The sequence below is a fragment of the Indicator indicator genome, chromosome 32 (assembly GCF_027791375.1).
Source record: "Indicator indicator isolate 239-I01 chromosome 32, UM_Iind_1.1, whole genome shotgun sequence".
Taxonomy (NCBI): domain Eukaryota; kingdom Metazoa; phylum Chordata; class Aves; order Piciformes; family Indicatoridae; genus Indicator; species Indicator indicator.
Window position 1 is genome coordinate 5,978,165 of NC_072041.1, and position 24,858 is coordinate 6,003,022.

Sequence of the window (24,858 nt, forward strand, 5' to 3'; positions counted from 1 at the left end):
CATAATGGGTCTGAAACACCCAAGAATAAAATAAACATATGAAGGAGCTACATACCTAAGGACAAGGTGAACCAAGGTTTCCCCTAATGCAGTAAGCAAGCAGAACTTGATTACCCTTGGCTTTACATACTGAATGGTGCTTAATGTAGATAAGCTGCAAAGTGAACTGCATTAGCTGACCTGACATTACCGAACAGTAAACCTAGAAGAAAGAGCTGTGGGTGGCCTTTATACTGCTGGGTAGGCCTGAGGTACTTTACCCAGTTGAGGAAAATATCTGAATGGTCTGTGTAAAAAAGTGCTGGCAGAAATCCAAAGTTTTATGGCACTGAAGTGCAACTTCTACATTTAAATCACGCTTGGTCCAGAGGAGATCTTTTCAAGGTTCTGCCACTACTGGTCTGAGGCTCAACTGTAAACCTGCTCTGGTGAGTCCCCACCTGCAGCACTGCAGCCAGTTCTGGTACCCCCAGTACAAGGACATCAAACTGTTGGGAGTGGGTCCAGGGGCCACAAAGATCATCAGAGGGCTGGAGCACCTCCCCTGTGGGGAAAAGCAAAGAGAGCTGGGGCTCTTCAGTCTGGAGAAGAGAAGGCTCTGGGGAGACCTCAGAGCAGCCTTCCAGTACCTGAAGGGGGCTACAGGAGAGCTGTGGAAGGACTTTTATACAAGGGCTTGTAGAGACAGGACAAGGGGAAATGGATTGAAGCTTGAGGAGGGGAGATTTAGATTGGAGAATATAAAGAAATTATTCACAGTGAGGGTGGTGAGACACTAGAACAGGTTGCCCAAGGAGGTTGTGGATGCCCTCTCCCTAGAGGTGTTCAAGGTTGGATGCAACCTGGTCCAGTAGAAGGTGTCCCTGCCCATGGCAGGGTCTTTGAAACTGGATGATCTTTAAGGTGTCCCTTCCAACCCAAGCCATTCTAGTATAAGTTAGAGGCTTAGATTAACTATATCTGGAATTAATTCAATGCATATTTCTCTCTTCATCAGTTTTGCTCTCCAGATTAACAGCAATATATTTACTTTTAGGAGCAAGATGAAGCAGATACCTTAGCTTTGGCATGGAGAAGCCTCTGGCCATCTTCTGTACAGTTTTACCGCTGCACATTTTAGTCCCTGTCATTAGATTTGCTTTTTCAAGGTTGGCTTTTCAGCTGAAGGACACAGAAGGGTGTGTGGAGCAACAGTGGCACCTATTGGCAAAGTGATTCTTCACTGCTCTGTGAGCCATGAGAAAGCAGGAGAAAACAGAGCCTCAGCTGGCTGCAGGACTCAGAAAGCAGCATTGTTAATGGAATCTTTTAGAGGTGCAAGAGCTCTGATTAATTAGATGAGGAATGATATGAGGGGTTTTTTGCTTCAAAGCCCCAGGGAGTTGAAAGGCAATTAGGGAAAAAAAAAAAAACCCTGAAAGCAAAATAGGTGAAAGTAGTCAATGAAACACCACCAGCTGTTAGTGCTGTGCTCTCAAAACCATATTCTCTTGGAAAAACAACTTTAAAATGAGCTATCAAGAAGGTGTGCTGTACAATGGAATGAAAACTGGGGGATACAGAAATCCTTCTATCCATAAGGAAGTCCATCTAGATTAATTTAATTGCCCAAATGACTATTGGTTACCCACATACTAATATTTTAAATGCAAACTCCAATCAGGCTTGCATCTTACCACCTCACAAAGCCCATCTAACATTTACAATGCAGCCCAGAAAATTATACAAGATTGTCTTCATTTCACACAGCTCTACCACTTTGCTTAAAAATCTGGTCATCAATCATTCATAAGCATTACATATTTATAGTAACTGAAACTTTTATGGTTATTATCCACTGTGCTTCTAAACCCAAAGCTCATATATGGGCAGAAACAACCTGCTGTGCTGTACAGGGAATTACTGTGGTGCACAAGTACCAGCCATGAAATTTGTATGAAACCATTAAATCCACAGCCATAAACTGACTGGGCAGAGCTCCCCCAGCCTTGTTCAGCTCTTCAGCCATTTACAAGTCAAATATGTAACTCCAGCACCCAAAGGAACCACACACAGCATGCTAGGGCTAATGGATGAAATGCATTTTGATAGAGAGCTGCTTAAGCAGAGAAAAGCACAACTCCACAGGACATGCCACTTGTGATTCATAATGCCTCCTAGCAAAGTAGCTGCTTTGAACTGCTCAGCTGTTTAGCTGTTTCTCTTCAGTGATACTCAATCTGCATCACAATCTGCACCTAGCATTTTGGTGACTCAAACCTCAAGCTGAACTCATGACACACAGAGTCCAGGCTTCTACACCTCTTGATCTGAGTTCAGTGAAGGTGGAGTCAAATACCGGCCAACAAGAAAACCAGAACAAACTTCTCTTATCTCAAACACATTGCTCAGATATTCTACAAGACAATTTCAGACAGAACTGCACTGAAAATAAAGCTTTTCTCCCTTTTTTGTCCTGCAAAATGTGGCTGACCTAGATTATTCCAAACAGAGCTCCCCCAAACCATAAAGTTGAGCCATTGCAGAAAGCAGAGCTGCAACTCATGGCTACACCAAGAATACCTCATTTGTATTTTCTTGCTGATCATTTTGCTTGGGTCACAGTCCTAGGTTCTGATCCTGTACATGGTTTATCCATGGTTGGGTTTTTTTGAGGAACTTTTTGCTAGTCTCAGGGCCCTTGTGGCCACTTGTGACTGGAAAGCAGGAGTACACTGGTGTCTTCATGGAGCAAATAGATGTTTTGATACAACTCTCTGTAATGAAAACGTTCTAGACAGTCCTGACTGCATGAAATCAGCCTCACAGCTGAACTTCTGTGACATTAAGAGACAAGGTGGTAGTTAGAATTGATGCACATCTTTCAAAGCATGCATATTTCCTGCCTTGAAGGAGGCTGATGTCAGCCTGGATGAGCTACATAAACAAGAAGAGATTCTTTGGACTGAGAATCTCAGTCAGGGTTGGGGCTTGAACAAGGAACACTGATGCTGGCTGGCAAGTTCTGCAATAACTGAGGAGTGTGGCTGTGAGCTGTGAAGTGAGGGTGGTCACAGAGACTAAATGGGAGGGTTTCAGGGAGAAGAGAAACAGGCTGTTGACAAGAGGTTGGTTGTGTGGTCTGGAGGCCTCTTTCAGAAAGTTATAAATATTCCTTGGAAGGTGCTTCAAAGAGCTATCCAAGGCAGTTAACTGCTAAACCAGCTTTGCTGCACTGGATTTGAGCACTAGCTAGCAGGGACACAATGGCTGCCAAGCCCTGTTCTCCAAGCCTGCACTGATTTCTTTGAACAGCACCTTTAAGCAGGTATAGCTGCTGGGACTGACACTGAGACTCACCCTGCTCCTGTAAGAACACAAGAAAGCTTTCTTTGCTGGCTGTTACACAAGGCACACATACCTGGCCAAGCCTGGTGTATATTTAAACACAAATTTTTCATGTTGGTGGTGAAAACATCAGACTGCCATTAGTAACTGGCCTTTTTGTACTGTTTGTTGAACTGAGCTGAACCATCAGCCCTTAAAAGGCACCACCCTAAACCCAGGCTACTGATGTTCTTTTTGCTCTCACAGGTCTACACAGTCTGAACAGATTTCATTTGCAGCACACCTATGATTCATAGATTGCATCAGGTTGGAAGGAACCCTCAAAGGTCATCTTGTCCAACCCCCCCCCTGCAGTCAGCAGGGACACCTCCAACTACAGCAAGCTGCCCACATCAACTCAGATCTTGAATATCTCCAAGGACGGGGCCACAACTGCATCGCTGGGCAACCTGTTCTAGTGTTCCACCAGTCTCATTGTAAAGAACAACTCTTGTAGGAAAGAAAATTTTTCATATCCAACCTAAACCTCCCATGGCACAATTTCAGACCATTTCCTCTCATCCTATTACCTGATACTAGATAGGGAAGCACTGCTGTAGAACAGAATGGCATTTTTCTATATGTAACTGTGAGGTAGCTCCTAAGATGCTTGCTGTAGAGAAGAACTCTGTCCTGACAGAGGAAATGATTTTGCAGTTGCAGTGGTGGGGACATTTGCTCAGGGTGTGGGAAGTTCTATTCAACACTGACCCATAAGGAACTTGTTATATAAATAACGTACTCATTGTGTGGGGGCAATAATGTTAGGTAAGAAGGGAAAAAAAAATCTCTAGGCACAGTCATTTTATAGGGAGTTGCTCTTTATTGTCACATACTTTTATTCTTTCAGTTGCAACCACCCCTAAGGACACCAGCCTCATTGTGCAGCACTTAGTTGTAAACAGAAAATACCAAGCCAGCCCCTGGCCCTGAGAGCTCCCAAATGTGGCATTGTTTAAATGCTCTGTCAGGATTTTATAAAATACATTCAAGAAGTCAGTCCACTTTTTAAAGAGCTCAGGACTGGCTGCATAAATCTGGACTTACCTGCTTCAGGGCTGGAAATATGTAATTGAGGCTGCTGCCTCCTGACATATTTTGTGCCTAATTTAAGGAACAGTATTTGCACAGGAAGGTCTGGATGCCTGTCAGGTAAATATTACAAGCTGTAAATTTTCACAGCAGATTTAACACTAAATTTAGTTAGCACTATATATAAAGAGAGCATTGACCTGATGGCAGCCCTTGTCCTTGACAGTGGTTGGCCCGAGAGGTGGTTAGGGATCCCTGAGGAATGCTGCCAAAGTCTCCCTTGAGTTTCAAACAACTACATTCTGACCCTGATATCCTTTTAGATCAGTACTGAGAAGCTTCAGCTGCCATGGAAGCTTATAGCCTTGTCCTCCTGCTTCACCTCAAGGTGGGGAACACTCATACCAGACAGAAAAGTGCTTATGGAGAAGAGGCTTAGAGGCTAGGCGCTGCCTAAGCTGCTTGTGTGCCTCAGCCTAGCAGCCAACAAAGAGAAAATCTTGGATTCTTAAAAATAAAGCCATTTTGAATTCCTACAGAAGCTATGGTTTGGCACATGCTGGTTGCTGATAACTGCCCACAGAGTCAGCTTTCTAATTTCAACTCTTCACTTTGAGCTATCTAGAGGAATGCTGTAAAAAAACCCACTGGTTTGTACAGGCAGGCCTGCATTTGTCTGCTGTTCCCTCAACTGCTTGAGCTTTGGAAGGGCCTTCAGCTATGTCAGCATTCTCTCTGGACTGCCCGGTCTCCCTCAATGTTCCTGATATTCTGTGTTAGCAGCAATTTTACTTTTAAATATAAGTTAGCACAGTCCAAGTTACTGCTTTTGTAAAGCAGGTGTGGCCGTGCTTTACCACGTGCACCACTGCATACTGCATGGACACTTCTTACTGCTGGTGCTTACAAATATTGAAAGCAAATCACTTCATCCAGCCTCTTGAGTGTTTCAAGCTTAAATACAGCAACCCCTTGGTAAACACAATCCCAGTAAAACTTCAGCCAGGGCAGAGCAGACCAAGGCTTAGTCTGTACCAAAGACAAGGGCACTGTAGATGTGCAGGGAAGCAGCAGGTGGCAGAATTTGATCTGGTTTAGCTCTCCCTGAGACTGCACCATGGTGCTTTGGGTTCTCTGGCATCTAACAACTGCTTGTGATGAGCTGGCTCCTGGTCTGTGACACCCCGACCATCTGTGGGTGCTCACTGTATGCTGTACAAAAGCCTGAGTGCAACCACAGGACTGCTGGCAGTGAGAGCTGGGATAGTCCTCAGCGGCTCAGAGCCCCTCCTCCACTCAAGGGAAATGAACACCCTCTCTTTCTTATGGGGAAGGAATTTCCACACAGAATGCATTGGGTTGGTTGGGACCTCTAAAGGTCATACAGTCCAACCCTCCCTGCAGGGACATCCCCAACTAGATCAGGTTGCTCAGAGCCCTCTCAAGCCTGCTTTTGAACGTCTCTGTGGATGGGGCCTCTACCTCCTCCCTCTGCAACCTGTTCCAGTGTCCTGCCACCCTCAGAGTAAAGAAATTCTTCCTAATGTCCAATCTGAACCTACCCTGCTCTAGTTTCAAACCATTGCCCCTTGTCCTAGTGCTGCATGCCCTTGGAAACAGTCCCTTCCCAGCTGTCCTGTAGCCCCCTTCAGGTACTGGAAGACCATTCTAAGGCCTCCCTGGAGCCTTCTCTCTCCAGGCTGAACAGCCCCAACTCTCTCAGCCTGTCCTTGTATCAGAGGTGCTCCAGCTCTGCCGTCAGTTTTGTGGCCTTCTCTTGACCCTCTCCATCAGGTTGATGCCCTTTTTGTGTTGAGGATCTCAGAGAGCTGGACCCAGCACTTCAGGTGAGGTCTCACATGTTCCTCAAAACAATGCCCTATCTCTACTCAAAGGACACAGCTTTTCCAAATGTTCTGAAACCCCTGGAGATGAAGGATGCCATCATTACTATTCTTTAGTTCTACTACAGTACAGGCGAGGCCAAAGCAGAGTCAAAAGTAAACTGTGTTTGACTTTATACAGTCAACACAAAAAGCAGACCCTGGCACAGGTAGCTGCTAAATGGTAGATAGACAAGATAGAGGTCTCACTTTCCTCCATGAAGTGCTTTTTTTCCCCTGGAAATAGTCACTAGCCTCACTGCAGGGTATGTGGAAGAAGAAAAACCTCGAGGCAAGCCAGCCCCAGATGACCTGCTGTGTTTTAACATGACCATTTTGCACTGTCACACAAATCCATTGATTCACACACTGGCCACTTTCATCCTTCACACTCCATAATAGAATTTTTGAAACCGTTGCTCCATCCAAGAAATGTTGCTCCCACATTTTCGGGGGAAACCAGCCCTTTGTCAGTGGCCACGTTACAAGGAGGCAAAGTGATTTGCCTGCAGCTAGTCAGCAGGAGAGCTGGAGACACAACACAGACATTTGGTTCCTTATTTCCACATTTTAAACACTTGACTAAACTTTCTCCCCATAAAACCTTAGCAGAGACCAAACTGCTCTGCTTGATTGTTCTGACAGGGTTGTCAGCCTGTGTTTACATGATCAGTGGTGGGCAGGGTTGTTGCTCTCTACCTGTTTCCCTGATTAATGAGTCTTCTCTAGCTGGTCCTTTCACATCAACCACTTCTTCTTCTCTATTTATAGGGACTATTTACAAAGCCACCTCAGTCAGCAGCATTGAAATCTCAGAATCAGCAAACTGCTACAGGGGAAAATATGCTCCAATTAATATTAGATGAAAAATGTGCTAATTTATTTTTTTTTCTTTCCCCTTTTTTTCCCAGAGCTGCTAATGAGGAAAATGAAAATAGCATCTTCCAGTGAACTGGTGACAGATCTAAGGTGTTGAAAGTTTAAATGTGAACACAAGGAGAACACTCTCAGACCCCCAAATACCAACCCTGTTAATGGGAAAATGTCAAAAATGCCTGGCAGGTTTCAGATGGCCTTTTGCAAAACTGAACACTGGCACCAAACCCCTGAAATAATGGACCAGCTTGTTACCAAGCTGGAATAAATTTCATGTTTTCCTAAGGTGGATGCAGCTTTGGCTTATGGTGCTGGTTTGACAGTCTTAGAGATCACAGTCATCTGCTGCTGCCTCAAGCTACGACAGCAGGCGCAGAGGCAGGTTGAATTTATGCAGAGTGCTCTAATTTTATTCAGATTTGTTAGAGTAGAAAAGTGTATTTAGCTTCAGACAGTGAGAAATGGCAGCTTTTAAATCATGGCTTTTCCAGAGATTCCTGCTGGGGATTCAAAAGGGGAGAATTTGCCAGCTTCATACTTAAAATAACATTTGTCTTTTCTTTGAAAACTACTCAGTCATAGCAAACTTCCAGCCATTTTAAAGGTCTCTTTTCAAACAGACCCACTATGGCCAATTATTTTCTTCCCTTCTGCAGCAGTAATTACTGCCTTATTTTCAGGTGTATGGTGGAATTCCCATGTCAGGAGTACAACCAATTGCCTATATAAAATAAATATTGACACGGAGATTTCCTGTGATATCAGCCACCAAAGGGCTAAGTTGAAACACCTAAGCAAAAATCTGCTGTGAAACTACCATTTATCATCACAGTCCTCTCACATTCTGCTGGAAATGGCACAGCAGGGATCCAGACTATATTTCTAGGGGGAAATTGGGAATTCTACAGCGTTACACACAATGCAGTCCAAAGCAAATTGAAAACAGTGGAAAGATTTCCAACTGTCTGTAAAATATTTATGGCCAGGCTGTTAATACTTAGAACTGCAGCTCTTGGGATTATAAATAATTCTACTTCTAAAACTGTGATGATTCACAAGAAACCCCCCTTTTCTAGTATCCATGTGTCCACTTGCACTTCCAAGTTTTTGGGGACATTCTTCCCTTTTCACAGAATCACAGAACCACAGAATGTTAGGGGTTGGAAGGGACCTCGAAAGATCCTTGAGTCCAACCCCCCTGCCACACAGGAAGGCATCCAGGTGGGTTTTGAATGTCTCCAGACAAGGAGACTCCACTTTTTTCCTTTATAGATTAAAGCAGCAGTTGTCCAGTTAGAGGCTCTTAACCTTAAACCCCAGGACTGTTACTGTTAGATTATGGTGGCACATAGCAAATGGTTTTTTTTTTTTTTTTGGTTTCAGGGGAAGAGAGACATTGTGAAAGCTGGACACCCCCTGCACCCCCTTCCCAAAACACTGGGACTTTCCATAACTAATCACAAGAAGCTGACTGCAATTCATCTGTGTTTAGTTACCCCAGGAAGCCTGTGCTGGCATTGATGTAGGCATGGGTGGGTCTACAAACGAGTCACTGATGTGTGTTCAGTGTTAGGAGCACAGCAGACCCCAGCACTTGGGGCAGCTGAGCTGCAGTGCCTGGAGCTCAGCCCTTTTGGTGGCTTTTGCAGCTTGTGCCACAGGCTGTGCAGCTCTGATTAGACAATTTCTTTGCACTGCAGTCACAGTAGTGCTATGTCTTAGCTCCCTGCAGATAGTAACAGTACTCTTTCTATGTGAAAGTGAATACAGAGGCTCCAATCTAAGCAGCAAGAACATTGCTTAAGAAGACAGTAATCACAATTTGCTGTTGTTGTAACTAATAAAAGCAAGAAAACCAAGTAGAGATTTACCTGAGTTATCATAATTCAAAACTTTGTATCAACAAAGTCTAAACAAAGCAAGGAAATAATCATATTTATGTATTACATAGAATCATAAACTCATTAGGTTGGAAAAGACCTCCAAGACCACTGAGTCTAACCATCAACCCAACACCACCATGCCCACTAAGTCCCCAAGCACCATGGCCACAGGTTTCTTGAACACCTCCAGGAATGGTGTGACTCAACCACCTCCCTGGGCAACTTGTTCCAATGCCTGACCACTCTTTCAGGACATAAATTTTCCCTAACATCCAACTTAAACCTCTCCTTGTGCAACTTGAGGCCATTTCCTCTTTTTCTATCACTTGTTACTTGAGAGAAGAGACCAACACCCAGCTGGCTCCAACCTCCTTTCAGGGAGTTGTAGAGAGCCAGAAGGTCTCCCCTCAGCCTTCTCTTCTCAACTACACAACCCCCAAAAACCTGAACTTATTTCACCATGAAAATACTTTGCTGCCCACTGGTGTGCTAACAATCTTGAACCCTTTAATGCCTGCTCTTTTTTTACTTTGCTGATTGTGTTCCTCCACAAATAAGTTTAAAAGGCAGGTGTTTGGGGCAGGCACAATTCATCACCATGGGGCAAAGAAAATTCATCCCCATGTAACACACCCTAGGATACTGACAACAATTCAGCAGGTGGGTCACTGCTATTTTGTGTTTTGCAGATATGCTTCTTTCATTAGAATCATAGAATCATAGAATCAAGAAGGTTGGAAGAGACCTCAAGGATCATCAAGTCCAACCTGAGTTTCGAGTGCAACTGCAACTGCAACTGCAACTGAACCTGAAAAGCAACTTCCATGCTTTTTTAGGCCCTAAATTGTCTCTTTCTCCTCTTGTAATAACTTTTTATTTGATTTTGTCTCCTTTTAACTCAGACACTGTAGAGACACAGGAGGTACTGACCTTTGGTTCCAATGGGGAGCCACTTCTGAAGAGACAGAAGACCTGTAGCCTCCTACAGTGAACAATGTCGGAGGGCAAGGACAGCCTCAAGCTGATGATACACTCAGCCAAATGTTCCATGAATTGGGAATCTCCCAAGCTTTTTTTAATTTGAGGAGCTCTTGATATTCTTTTCCAGTAAGTCAGCATTACTGCAGTAAACACTGAGCCTTTCGTAACCTTGCTGTGCGTGATCCCTTCTGAAAGTCACTCTGCAATCAAATGTACTGGGATTTCATAATAGTAATTTGCCACACTGTCAGAAATAGGCTTATCATGCTGCTGTCATTGGTATCATGTGAACATCACTCAGTATGCTGTGCCCTTCAAATGAGAGCCAGTGCTCTGAGCCAGCAGAAGAGAGAGAAAGACAAAAAAACCCACAACAAAACAACAACCAGGAGTAAGAGAACATTAACTCTTTAAAGTCAAATACAGCCTCCATCTGAAGGAGGAAGCTGCAGGGCTACTGCCTGTGGTGTCTGCACCTGTTTTAAACATCAGTGATATTGATTGGGTAATAGAGCTGCATTTTTGCCCAGTGCACCTGAAATCTGATAAACCTGTTCCTGTTGTCTCTCATTCTAATTTCCAACACCATTCCCAATGCCCACAGGCCCTTAGCAGAGCTTTAGTTGTGCAGGTTTTAAAACATGTTTCTGTCCTTTTCCTTTTCTGCTTTTTTGCGAATGTTTTTCTGCCGAGTTTCCTACGTTTCTCCTGTCAAAAGCCTTAGAGTTCAGAATCCACAAGCACAGCTTTATTTAAAGAAGCAATAAAAGGAGTCCTCACCTGCACTCACTCAGCTGAAATGCTGCTTTTCTCCTAACTCTTTCTCCCATAAAATCACACACTCAGTAAACTCTCTGATTATTTGCATGGTTGTATCAATGAATCAGGGAGAAAAGAACCTTTGTGTAGCTTACATTGACCAAACCAACTTGAATGATAGACTCTTGAGTGAATTTTTGCACTGACAAGTGTCACTGATGCGACTGCTCTTAGAGATTATCCAGAAGCCTATTTTTACTGATTAAATAGAGGAAAAAAAATATTAGTCTGGTCAATGCCATAAATTCTAGCAACAAGCATAAACCACAAGCTTAATACTGCAGGGCTGCTTGGGGTATGGATTAGGTACATTGTGTCTGAAGAGGACGTATGTTGGTGGATAAAGCTTTAGCCTTCATAGCTGCTCAGGATATTTCTGAACAGCATGGGAAGGGAAAGGAAGAGGAAAAAGAACTCACTTAGACAAGAAAATGCCAAGCCATAATATCAGTAATGGTTACAGTGTCTCAGGTTACATTTGTAAACTTCTTTCCCTTCAAGAACTCATACAAACAATCTAGTGTTCAGGTAAGGAGGTGATGCTAAACTTAGGATTGAGGATTTTCAAACATACTGAAGTTATTTGGATAGCTCCAATTCCTAGCATTTCCCAGGCAGCAGCTGCTCAGCACTTCACAGGCAAGTTCCTTGGGATTTCCCAAGCTGCACCCTCAGAATTGGTAGTTACTTCAGAAAGTGTTTGCTGAAGTCCTTTGGGTGTTTTAAGAATTCATTAATAAATGATCTGAGACACCCACAGTGATATTTAGATGCTCTGGGGGGAACAGACTTCCCTAAGAATGACTCAGCAATTTAAAATAATCAAACTAATGTATTTCCAGTGTCATAGTTGTGACACTCAATTTGGGTATCTCTTCCAGTAATGTTGTTTGTTTCATTTAGACCGCTCCAGGTTTTCATCTGCAATGTCTAATTTTCTAAGTGACTCTGAAAAAAGAGACAATACAAATCTTGTGAGCGTATGATTTGCATCACCTGCAGTGGCTTCACATCACGTGGAGATGTGTTCTTATCACCTTATTTATCTGCAGGCTCAAGAAATTGCCACAATTCAGTCCATGGAAGTTTCAAGCCATACTGTTCTCCACTGTTTTGTGAAACACACATGTGTGGTGTGACCTTCTCAGATGGCCCAAAGAAGGAAACCTCACAGAACTACCCATGCAGCCACTTCAACTGAACTGCACTTCAAACACTGCACCTCTGCTGCTGTGGAAATGAACGGTAATGGCAGAAGCTGTGTGGGGTTTGAGCTTGCAAAGCACACAGAGTGCCAAGTTGGCTTAAAAAACTAGGTAAGATTTGAACAGTGTAGCACACATCAATTACATCTGAACTGATTGACTAATTATTGGTTTCTGTTGGCTGTTCAATCTAAGCAATTACATAACTCCTGAATGAGTTTTATCCTTCTTTTTGAAACTGTTGGAGGGCACGGATGGTAAAGAAATAACATCAAGAATGATACCTGGTCATATTCTGTGGACAATCAGTCTGAAATGTAATGCCAGGGCCTTCTGCAGAAATTATTCATAATGACTCCCCATGATGGTGTACCATTACTTCCTGTCCTCTTTCAGCACCCCAGGAAATCTGTTGTGTTGGTACTAGTCTGCTTTGGTTGTTATAGAAATGCCTCCAACTATGTGGTCCTGTTCCTTCTGATCCTGAGGTTAAATTCATTCAGAAGCCTGCCTGCCAGGATAGAAGCCTGAGCTTGTGTCAACATGTCTTTAGAAATGCATTAACAAGTTGCTCCACATGCATAATTAATAGGGCTGAAGGAACTCTAGACTGTCAGAAAGTCTGTCCTCCATCCCAGTACATCTCTCATGCCTCTGGATACTTTCTTTCCTTGTTGCTCCTCTTGCTAGAATATTGATATTGTCCACCACATGTTAACCTTGGAAATGTAAACCTTGTAAAAGCCAATAATGTCATATTGCAACTATTTTGCCTCTCCGTGGATCTTTTATAGAGTGAGCTCAAAGTGTTTTAACAGAGCTTGATTAAAAATTAAGCCCCTGTACAGCTGCCTCAGGCAGGTAAGTAGGATCATATCCATTTTACAGATGGTTAAACGCACAATAGAAAGGTTAACTGCCTTGTCCATGGCTGCTCATTAAGTTAGCTGTGCTGTTGGGAGTGAGAACCCAGACCTGAATAAATAATCAACCCCTTGGTATGGTAGCTCATGCACACAGCAGAGAAATTGTGGGTTTCAGTTTCACTAAAAAATTATTTTCTTCTAATGGCTCATTTAGCCAAGTGAGATACGTCTAAATGTGCACTTTTTGTCAACAACAGCAAATAGTAATTTAATCTCAAAGGCAATCACACTGACTGAGCTCTTCTGCTAAACTTTACATAAAGCTTAGATCAATGGCCAGGAGAAATCTGACATTTTGAAACTGCAAGTTGATTTCTGAGATGATGTAGTTAGAAATAGTATTTCACCTGTGAGTTTTGACAGGTGAGCTGGCTGGTACCTGGGACCACTGTGAATGACACTGCTAGCCTCGAAGTCAGCAAGTGCTTTATTTTCAAAACCACAGTATTCATCAGATATGTGGGACATATCTGATATTCCATCCCACACTGAGCCCAGAAGTTCCTTCTTTCTGAAACACAGCACTGCAAGCAGCAGGCTCAGAAGACAACTTCTGCCTTCAGAGGTACTTTGCCAACACAACATGCTTTGCATGCTTTGCAGTGAAGCTGATGAGACACTGGAACAGGATTGCTTGGGGAAATTGTGGATGCCTTGAGCAGCTCAGAAATAGGACTCAAGGTGATTGGGCCACACCTGTGTACCAGGAGGGAAGATTTCTGAAGAGACAGAGAGTGTTTGGGTGCAATGTCCTGAAGACCAGAGCACAAACTCAAGCACCTTTGCAAAGCTCATTCCTAGGTCAGAGGCAAATGATCTTGCTTATGGAGACAGGCTGCAAGAGTTGGGGCTGTTCAGCCTGGAGAAGAGAAGGCTCTGGGGAGACCTTCAAGCAGCCTTCAGTACCTGAAGAGGGCTACAGGAAAGACATGAAGGGACTTTTTACAAGGGCTTGTAGTGACAGGATGAGAGGGAATGGATTTAAGCTTGAGGAGGACTGGAGATGAGGAAGAAATTCTTTACAGTGAGGGTGGGGAAACACTGGAACAGGTTGCCCATGGAGGTTGTGGATGCCTCTTCCCTGGAAGTGTTCAAGGCCAGGCTGGATGAGGCCTTGAGCAACCTGGGCTAGTGGGAGGTGTCCCTGCCCACAGCAGGGGGTTAGAACTGGATGATCTTTAAGGTCCTTTCCAACCTAAACCATTCTATGAATCCATGAACACCTACAAAACCAGATGCCCAAATGCTCTGCAGCTGTATCCAGCAAGGCACTGACCAGCACGCTCCCACCTGTATCTTTCACATAGGGAAATAAAAGCATCTACAGAGGTTTAACCTGAGCTGCTCTTCCTTCCTAATCTGGGGACTTTAGAAAGGATCTTCCAGGTAAGGCAAACTGAGCTGCATGGTGCATACTGTGCTGACAATGTAAGACAGGTTTCTCCCTCTGTAGCTCCAACAGAGCCAGCTATGGGGCCACAGGAACACATCCTTCTGTTGAGTTTCTGCTGGGGTTTTGGGGTGAGGGCAGGAGGAAGAAAAATCAAGCACAGCTCTGTGGAAAGCAGATTGACCTGAGAGATTAAGTCTACTGTCCAGCTGGCAAACACAACAGCTGTTACTGTTACAGTCCTGATAGCATTTAATTTATTTTAAACCCCTATCTTAAGGCTTTAATATCCCATCCATTTTAAATCACTTCATCTGAAGGTGGCTGCAGGGGGGATAATCTAGTCAAGAACATGGGAAAAAAAAAGACAAGTCTTACATGTTACTTTATGAGACAAAGCTTCTTACACTTTTCCATTTAAGATTGGATGTCCCTAATTTTCTAGGGCTGCAACAGAAGACAACCCAAAATCCTGGAGACTTGACAAAGGTTCGTTTTTTGCTAACAGTAGGCAAGCAGAGAGCACTTTTGTAATCCCCAAATTACTTCCATTAATGAAGTGAGTGCCCTCACTGACACTTTCCCTTTCTGAGCCATCTTGTTAACTAGAAAAATGGACAGTTGCCATCAAAGTTTAACAATAAACTCCCAGAAATCTGTGGTGATACAGATATGAAACAGGCAAGGAGAGAAGTTCATCAGGAACTACAAAGGAACCTTGGAGAGGTGGAATAAGCACTGGGTTTCCCCTGCTGCCTGTAGGTGTGGGCCAGAGTCTCCATCCTGCTGCAAAAGGTCTGTGATGGAGGCTTGCAGGAATAATCCATCTTGCTGACAGTGAAACCTCAATTCCTACATCTAAGAACAGAACTGATGCACTTCAGGATGGGCAACTAACTGAATGGCAAGCTCTCCTCACATAAACGCCCACAACATACATCCTTGGAAGGCTCCAAAGGTGTTGTCTGCTTTAGATCAGGCTCTCAGAGATTCAAAGTGGTAAAACAATAGATAAATTTGAAATCTCTTGTTTTGTGGTGAAACTCAGCTTTGGAGCTGATTCCCTCTGTGACCATGGGCTTTAGAGAAACTCTGCTAAGCCTCAGTTTCTGTGCATGAATCTAGTGAGAGGGTATGTAAAGCACTATCTATGCAACAGGATGCCAAAGTATACTACCCTACATATCTGCTGCATACAAACTGCACCCAGTGATGCTGCAGGGATGAAAATGAGGTAGCAGTAATGATCCCATATCTTTAAAATACTATCCACATCTATCTATTAAATCAAAGATCATCTAAACCCAAAGCAAACCCAAGCAAACAATCTCAAATTCCTATCATCTGATATAACATTTTGAGAAGCAATAAACCAGCATGGCAGAGATAATTCTCCAAGAGCTTAGTCCAGAGAAAGCATTTGTCACTGTTTGCTGTTTTAGTCAGTTCATGAATCCTGCGTGCTAGAAAATCTCTCCTCATACACCACAGAAGTTAAACATCCCACACCTAACAAATTCCTCAGGTGCCCATGTTCAGTAGGACATAGCTGTGAGGTCTGCAGTAAGAGGGTTACAACAAAGCAGGAAACACCTTTCTGATTTCTCTGCCCTCTGCACTTTAAAAAGGCTCACTGAAAAATGCCTGCCTGGCTCTACCTAAGTGTACCACCAAGCAGATTCTACTAATGACCCCTCACAAGTCTGGCTAATGTAATCACTACTCCAATCCCATTTACAGCCCCTGCTGAGGACGTATTTATGTATATATTATTGCTCTGACAAGCCTTTATTTTCCTCAGTGGAATGGTTATTATGTTGACTGTGGGGCTCTCTGCATCCTGGCTTTCCTACTGGGCATTCACCCTGAGCTAGGTTAGTCTTGCTTTATTCTGGTGGGAGGAGATGACTCACTATTTGTGCTCTCAGACTACAAGGAGACACCTTGAAGCAAAAAAAATGGCTTTGAAGTGCCAGCTTGCTTCACAGAGCAGATGGCTGGGCTAGGCTGAGGTTAAAGACAGTCATTAGGAATCCATCATCAAACTGGGACATAGATGTACAGTGATTATCAGATCGAGGGAATGTGCTTCGAATGACAACTTCTGCCTGGCTGCCTGAGCTACCACAGCAGTCAAGTTTTGGTAAGAAGGAGCAGATCCTCCTTTCATAGAGCAGAAAGCAATAGCACTGCATCCAGATAGAAGCTGGAAAAGCTGTATGCTCTCTCTATGCACAGAATGTCTGCAATCTCCTAATAATGCTGCCTGTAATCCTAAATAAAACCAGCATTCACCCTCCCAGTGTAGAACCACAAATTCAGGTTATGAACAGACCTAATCACCACTACAAAGTCATGGAATCACAGAATGGTGGGGGTTGGAAGAGACCTCCAGAAACTGAGTCCAACCACCCCTGCCAAAGCAGGATTGCCTCAGGCAGGTTACACAGGAACACATACAGATGGATTTTGAAACTCTCCAGAGAAGGAGACTCCACAACCTCTCTGGGCAGCCTGCTCCAGGGCTCCAGCACCCTGACAGTGAAGAAGTTTTTTCCTCATGGAGAGGTGGAACTTCCTGAGTTCCAGTTTGTATTCATTGCCCCTTGCCCTATCACAGGACACCACTGAAAAGAGACTGGCCCCTTCTTCTTGCCCACCCCCCCCCAGCCTTCAGGTCTATATAAACATTAATAAAATCTCCTCTCAGTCTTCTCTTTTTCAGACTAAAAGGCACACTTTGAGTTTTTTCCTTCCTTCTGTATGAAAATGTAGAGAATAAACACCCCCCCCCCCGCCCCCCACAAGTGCAGAGTTCCCATTGTCCAGGCAGTTCCTTCCTTAACTAAACCAGCATGTTGCAGAAGTAAAGTTGAGGGAGTCCTTCCAATCTTCACAAGGTCAGGACTGGATCTCAGATATTTTAGTAGTGAAATCAGAATTGAGGCCAACATACAACTACAACTACCTTTGTCAAAACACACTTCAGGTCAAACAGAAAGCAATTACTTCCCTTGATGTCTCATAAACCCCACACTACTCAGTGGTGGAAAATCTGCTCCCTAAAAGCCAATATTGAAGAACTCAGCCTCCATGAAACACTTCCTCTGACAACAACAGAAACATCTCAGCCTAATGACTTCTGTTCCCTCAAGGAATACATTGAACTGTTAAATCTGTAGTCATTTTCCTGCCACACAGTAGTGTCCATGAACTTCTGGTTAAGACACTTTCTGCTTTCCTTGACAATCCTACATTTCAGGGTTTAATTTAGTCATTAAAAAAAGAGCCATTCCAGACTGAATAATCTCTAAAGCAGCCTTTTTTCCCTTCCAGTTTTTGTTTTAAAGAAGGATTTTTAGTGAAGATGGGGATGATATATCTAACTTGGCACTCCCAACATTATACCATTCCTGGAAACATATAATTTGCAACTGGATTTTGAGACTCTCCAACCTCAAGTTACTCCATGATAAAGTATTTCCAGATTGTATTTATGTAACACTCCCTTGTCGCTTTTTACTAAACTCCAGTAAATACTCAACTTGGTGACATTTAGGACTCGCCACAGAAAAAAGCAGTGAATCCACTTTCAGAACATTTCCTTGTTCCATTGAAGAGTCAAACTAGGGCTTTTCTGGTGGTTCATTTGGGATTTCTTTTGGTTTGTTTTGTATTTTTGATACAATCAGAAGGCAGCTGAATTATTCTGAACCAAGCAAAGGTCTGCATAGTGAATCAGCATTAAAAGGCAGAGGTTTCAGGCTATTAGTTAGGACACTACAGCTCTAAATCCATAACCAGTGCTAATTTATAGCCAATACTTCACAATCCTCTGCCAGTATACAGAATCATAGAATTGCTTCAGTTGGAAAAGACCTCCAAGGTTACTGAGTCCAACCATCAGCCCAACACCGCCCTGGCCATTAAACCATGTCCCAGAGTGCCATACTCACACATTCCTTGAATACCTCCAGGGATGGGGACTCCACCACCTCCCTGGGCAGCCTGTTCCAATGCCTGACCACTCTTGCAGGAAAGATATTGTTCCTAATCTCTAACCTAAACCTCCCCTGGCACAATTTCAGGCCATTTCTTCTCATTATATCACCTGATACTAAGGAGAAGAGACCAACCCCCACCTCCCTATACCTCCTTTCAGGTGCCTTTAAGATGACCACATTAAAATAATCAAAGTAACTAAAAAATAAGGTCACCTTCTGTGAAAATACTGATCAATCTCACTAGGCCTCAGTTTCCTTTTTGATGGTATTTACAATACATCTGCCATCTCTCTGGTTGGCTTTCTAGTTTTAAACCCATCAAATGCTAGATTTATCCACATCTTCTGGTGCTCACAGAAGTGCTTTTCCTCATCTTCAAGACACTGTTTGTATTGTTGATGAGGGCATCTCTAGGTGTTTGCCCAATTGACCCAAATTACCTTAAGGGATTCTGGTAATTTCCTCCTATGACCCAAATTTCACATTTGAAGTCAGCTCTTCACAGGATAATGAGTAATACTTTAGCCCACTGCAGACTGCAAACCAAATCTACTCTTGAGAGCAACAGTTTCTCAATTTGAGAAAAACTGGTGGGCAAAAATAGACTCAAATTTGTCAAATATCTTCAGTCATTTCATTCCCTGTTAAATACCACAAACACCAAACATTATTTCTACTGCAGAGACTTTCAACACTTGCCCTAATTAATGAGCAAACCCTCCACACAATCACACCAAGTCATGCCTTGGAATGGTAGTTGGCTAGGCTGCATCACACTTAGGTTTGAAGCAAAGGTCACAACACTTTTGCTTTCCCGTGCAAGTCTTAAGGCTTTGTTGCTCTTGCGTCCAGCTCGGGGGAGTTTCTAAGGTGGTGTACAAGACTGGTGTCTGGTACTTTGCTCAGCTCATGAGGAGTAACAAGACCAGGAGAAAAAAGAAATAAAGGAAGAGTCATAGATTCACAGAATCACAGAATGGTTTGGGTTGGAAGGGGCCTTAAAGATCATCCAGTTCCAATCCCTGTTTCATGGGCAGGGACACCTCCCACCAGCCCAGGTTGCTCAAGGCCTCATCCAGCCTGGCCTTGAACACCTCCAGGGAGGGAGCATCCACAGCCTCCCTGGGCAATCTGTTCCAGTGTCTCCTCACCCTGACTATAAAGAATTTCTTCCCAATCTCCAGTTTAAATCTGCCCTCCTCAAGCTTCAATCCATTCCTTCTCGTCCTAGCACTCCAAGCCCTTTGTAAAAAGTCATTCTCCAGCTCTCCTGTAGCCCCCTTCAGGTACTGGAAGGCTGCTCTAAGGACTCCCTGGAGCCTTCTTTTCTCCAGCTTGAACAGCCCCAATCATCTCAGCCTGTCCCCATAGGGGAGGTGCTCCACCCCTCCGATCATCTTCATGGCCTCCTCTGTACCTGCTACAGCAGTTCATGAGTCAAAGTCCAAGCATCCATGTTGCAGTGATGTCAGCTTGGAAGAATGACCTCACATACTGAAACAACTGAACATATCTTGTTATATCATTGTCTAGTTGAACAGTTTTTACTTTCTCAGTTCTAAATTGGTAAGAGATTTTTAAAAGCTCAGCCTACTAGGTGACATAGCACAGCTCAGATTCAAATGAAAGCTTTGGCAGGGAGCAGCCAACTTCAGAAATTCAGCTGACACCAATTTCTGCTTGAAACAGACCCCACTACTTCATACCTGGGTGTTATCTGGTTAACCTTTAGTCCTTACCACTAGCAGAAAAAGCATCTCTGAGATCAGAACAATGCTGCTTTGAAGCAAACTTGACTCTGCTGAACAACTCTGGCCCAGGCTGTTCCCCTCCTTATTTGCTGCTCAACTCCCTGCAAACTTTGCACTTCCCACAAAGTTAACAGTAGAAGCCTGCTCTGAAGTGTTTACTCCTATGGTTTTTGACAACCCCAAAAAAGCACATTATGTGCTGCTAACCCAGTGTTACACAATTTCACAGGGCTTCATGGAACTCTGGGCGGGGTGTAAGTGCTCATGAGAACTGGAGAGACATCCTAATTCAGGCATTCTGCTTTGCAACAGAACATCTCCTGTTGCTCTCTCAGCTTAAAATTCATTACTTCCCCCCCTGCTAACTCTACACAGTCATAAATGTCTGGTTGGTCAGCATATACAGAACTATGTCTCCCCTTATTGGCTAGTTGGTTATTGCTGGTGGTGACTTGTATGGCTGTGTCATGCAAAGATTGTACCCAACTGGGATTCAGTTCCAGGTAACAGTCACGATATGAAGGTATGGAAACCAAGACACAATGGGGAGGATGATGGCCAGATGAGAGTAGAAATCTGATTAGAAACCCATGTATTTTTATTACAAAACTTCAGCAATCATTAGATGATTGGAGATTAGATGATATGGAGAGTCTTCCATAGCTATTTTCTACAGTTCCATGGCAAGATTGTATTGCTCCGGTGTTAACAGCCAGGACATGAAAGAAATGTCTCTGGTTTAGATGCATTTCAGGCTGTTTGGCACTCAGAGTCTATGGCAGATGTTTCTCACCAAGAAATCTCATTTCCTAATGTATATTATATATTGTTCTGTTTTCTTTTTGGAAAGAGTATGCAAGGATTCAGCATTTCAACATCACTTTCATGCCCATGGATCATGGTGACTTACCTCCACAGTGAAGCATCTCGGCTTCCTCCAGAGGTTGGTAAACCAGGTTACAGCACAAAGGATAAGGTGGTTCTCTGAGAGGAATGATCAGGTTCAGAAGCTATCAAAATCCTGCTCCTCTGTTCTGGAGGATAGGAGCTGAACTTTTGAAAAAGTGCCAGCTAGCAGCCCTAGAAACTACAGTTAAGTTACTCACATAGCAGGGGAGCAGCACATGCTGGGTCAGTGCAAGGTCTGCACAGAGTTGCTCCCTTGGGTTTGAAAGCCAGCACAGGAACCTTGGCCAGGGGTGAAGGACTGTCCCAGGCTCAGCATCCCCATCAGGCTTCAGCTGTTCCACTGAGGCTGTCTAGAGGAGTGATAGTTACAGCAAGCTCTAGTACTGTTACACACACACCTTCTCCCTACCACTCAACTGTGTGCACCCTCTCCATGTACACAGGTGATGGCACACAGTTCTCCTCACAGCTGAGAGCCAAGACCATTTTGGGTCACCTCTAAGCACACCAGGATAATTTTAGCTGTCATTGTCCAGCTGTTCACTCTGCTGTATATCCGAGGCAGGCAAGCAGTATGCTCCTCCTCCTGAGCTTCCAGAACCATCCCCTCCAGGTACTTTCCCAGTGCATTTCTATGCTGCTCTAAAAACCAATCCATTAACATTCACATCTGAGTGAGAATCAGAGCAGGACTGAAGCTGCCTCAGAAAGATGCTGGCTGGCTGAGGATGAAAGGCCAACTTCAGGTGATCTTTATTTTAGTATCTGTGGATCAGTGGTTTTGAAAGCAGTGTATGCCCTTCCAAAAAGTCAGCCTCTGCCTCAATTACATCATGCAGATTTGCCTTCTTGCACATTTTTTTGGATCCTCACACATACCAAGCTCCAGCATTTCATCAAGGAGACATATCTGCAGGCAATGTGACAGCTGCTTCCCTGCTCTTTGAGCCCTGCAAGGTTTTAACTGGGTCATGCATAGTATCTTTCCTTCCCCTTGAAGCAGGTAAAATGTCTGCTCGTTTCTGGCAGTCAGAGATAGCACCACTAAAGCAAAACCATTTTAGAAGGAAAATTGTAAATGAGGACAAACTTTCTACTGCAGATTTCTAATCACCTGCAGGCAGTGCTTCCTGAGGTAGTGATGTATTGCACAGGGAACTAAATCCAGCTCTTGGCACCACTGTAACTTCACCAGTCTTAAGGGGGGTTGCCTCAGCTGGAGAAGGGAGGGCACACTTACTGGATCCCACCCACAGGAGTATCCACAGGAACACCTCCCACGTCCACAATGCTGGGGATGGGATCACCTCCATGTGGGGGTAAAGTGTAATAATAATGCAGCTTTCAGTCCCCTTTCTATTCATCTGCTTTCTCCTGCTTAGCAGGGGATCATTATGGTGATCACTACTCCATAGAGTCATAGAATGGTTTGGGTTGGAAGGGACCTTAAAGATCATCCAGTTCCAACCCCCCTGCAGGGGGAAGGGACACCTCCCACCAGTCCAGGTTGCTCAAGGCCTCATCCAGCCTGGCCTTGAACACCTCCAGGGAGGGGGCATCCACAACCTCCCTGGGCAACCTGTTCCAGTGTCTCACCACCCTCACTGTGAATAATTTCTTCTTACCTCCTCAAGCTTCAATCCATTCCCTCTCATCCCATCACAACAAACTCTTGTAAAATGTCTCTTCACAGCTTTCTTGTAGGGCTGCTTCAGGTACTGGAAAGCTGCTTTAAGGTCTCCCTGAAGCCTTGTTTTCTCCAGGCTGAGCAACCCCAACTCTCTCAGCCTGTCCCCATAGGAGAAGTTCCCTAGCTCTCTGGCACCATTCCCACAGGAAAGCATTTTGCTCTGAAATTTACATAAAATACGACAAATCCCTGGGAGAACCAAATCCAAGTTCTCTCTCATTTACTAGCAATTAGAATTATGCAAAAATCAATATTAATAGCAGGTAACTGCTGATACTTACAATGAACAAACGCTACTAACAGGGTGAGTTCAGTACCTCTGAATACAAATTCCTTAGTAGGGGAGAATAGCATTGAAAAAAACCATACATTGCAAACCCACTTTGATGGGATGGAGTATCCAGCATGGCTGCTTCATAAATAAAGCTTTCCTAAGCCTCTCTCTTCACCTTGCTCTGGATTATGTGGGTGTCACCTTGGTCTGTTCCTTGCTGTTCTGAGGGGTGCTAAGTTCCAAGTGTAATCACTGCTTTCAGGGCTTATGTTGATCAACAAGCTACAAGCAATAAGCAAATTTAGATCTTCTTTTTGAGGCATCACAGTAGGATGAACCTGCAAGTAAGAGCAGAACCCAGTCAAAATAGTTGAGTTTGAGATGTGACCTCTGCAGAATTACTCAGCCTTACAGGATAATGAAGCAAACCCAAAAACTGTTACCAAAGGAAGGGTATTTGTTGAAATATTCACTGAAAAGTGTGGTGGGACAAATAATTTTGCTAACTGGTTGCATGTTTGGAGCCCTCACTAAAACTTGCAGACTGAAAAAGTGTGACCCAGTTTCCCGTTCCATGACTGAACAATTTGCACAGCTCTAAATATAAAAGTGTTGATAACATATCCCTATTTGCTGCAAAGGGAGCTACTTCATCAACTGCACCAGCCAACATGCTGTGTATTTCCAACCACACTGCACCTCTCCCCTCCTTACAAATGATGAGGAAATCAGGCATGGCTCTGCTCCTTCTTTCATACCCGTGTAACAAACAAACATGAAAGCCCATGTTGAAATTAGAAATAAATATATTTGTGTTATTTAGAATCATGGCACTACACAGTGAAAATCATGTCAGTTCATTGTTCTGGAAAGAGTCAGGCTAGAATAAGACAGTATTGATACAGAAAATCCTCTCACTGTCCTACTTGATTCTGTTCCAGTGTGTTCTCAAAAATAATAACCTCAACAATGGTAGCATTAAGTCGCATTGAATAAGCTGTGGAGCTCACAGGAAGAAATATTCTTGTCCTGGTTTTGACCTCAGCATGGTGCAAGCTCCATTGCAAACTGTTAGACAATGGAGTAACTCCACTGGTGTCAGTGAAGTCAGATTGCTATGAGATCAGATTAGACCTACTGCATAACATCTGCTCCAGCCTAACATATATAATCATTATACACAGCCCCAAATATAGTGCTCCCCCACCCCTTGCATATCTCAAAGCACTTGAAAAAGATAAGATAGTTCTGGTGATCTTCATTTCCTAGGTGGTGAAGCTGAGGCACAGACAGAGTGATTTGCTGAAGGTCTCCTTGCTGATGGCTGTTAGATGGGGACAACACCCAGGAGTTGGGTCCTAATCTTGTACCCTGCCTGCTGGGCAGTATCACCTCTTAGCACACCCAGTGTCATTCAAGCCTGTCTGCCTCAACAATTAGCACAAGAGATATAAGAGATTTGGAATTGACTATAAAAGATCATTCATAGCAACTGAGCAAGGCAATATTTGTACCCAAAGAGTGTTCTATAAGAAATAACAGCATTTACAGGAGTTAAATAGGTGCTACTTTTTATCAGGTCTAATTCTTGTGTAACAGCATACTGGCTTTAGATCATTGATGACTATGGTATTCATTACTTTAAGTCCTCACAGCTACTCTAGCTAATACTTTACATACACAGAGCTTTAAAAAAATATTTCCATTACAAATATTTTAAAAATAGACTTATCCTAAAAAGCTGTCCAGCACTATTCCAAAAATCTCTTGTAATAAATGTCTTTTTTTTTTTTTTCCTTTACATTTTAACAAAAATATCTACTGGTAGAAGAGCTCAAGTTTTGTGAAATCTATAATACAGTCAGAAAC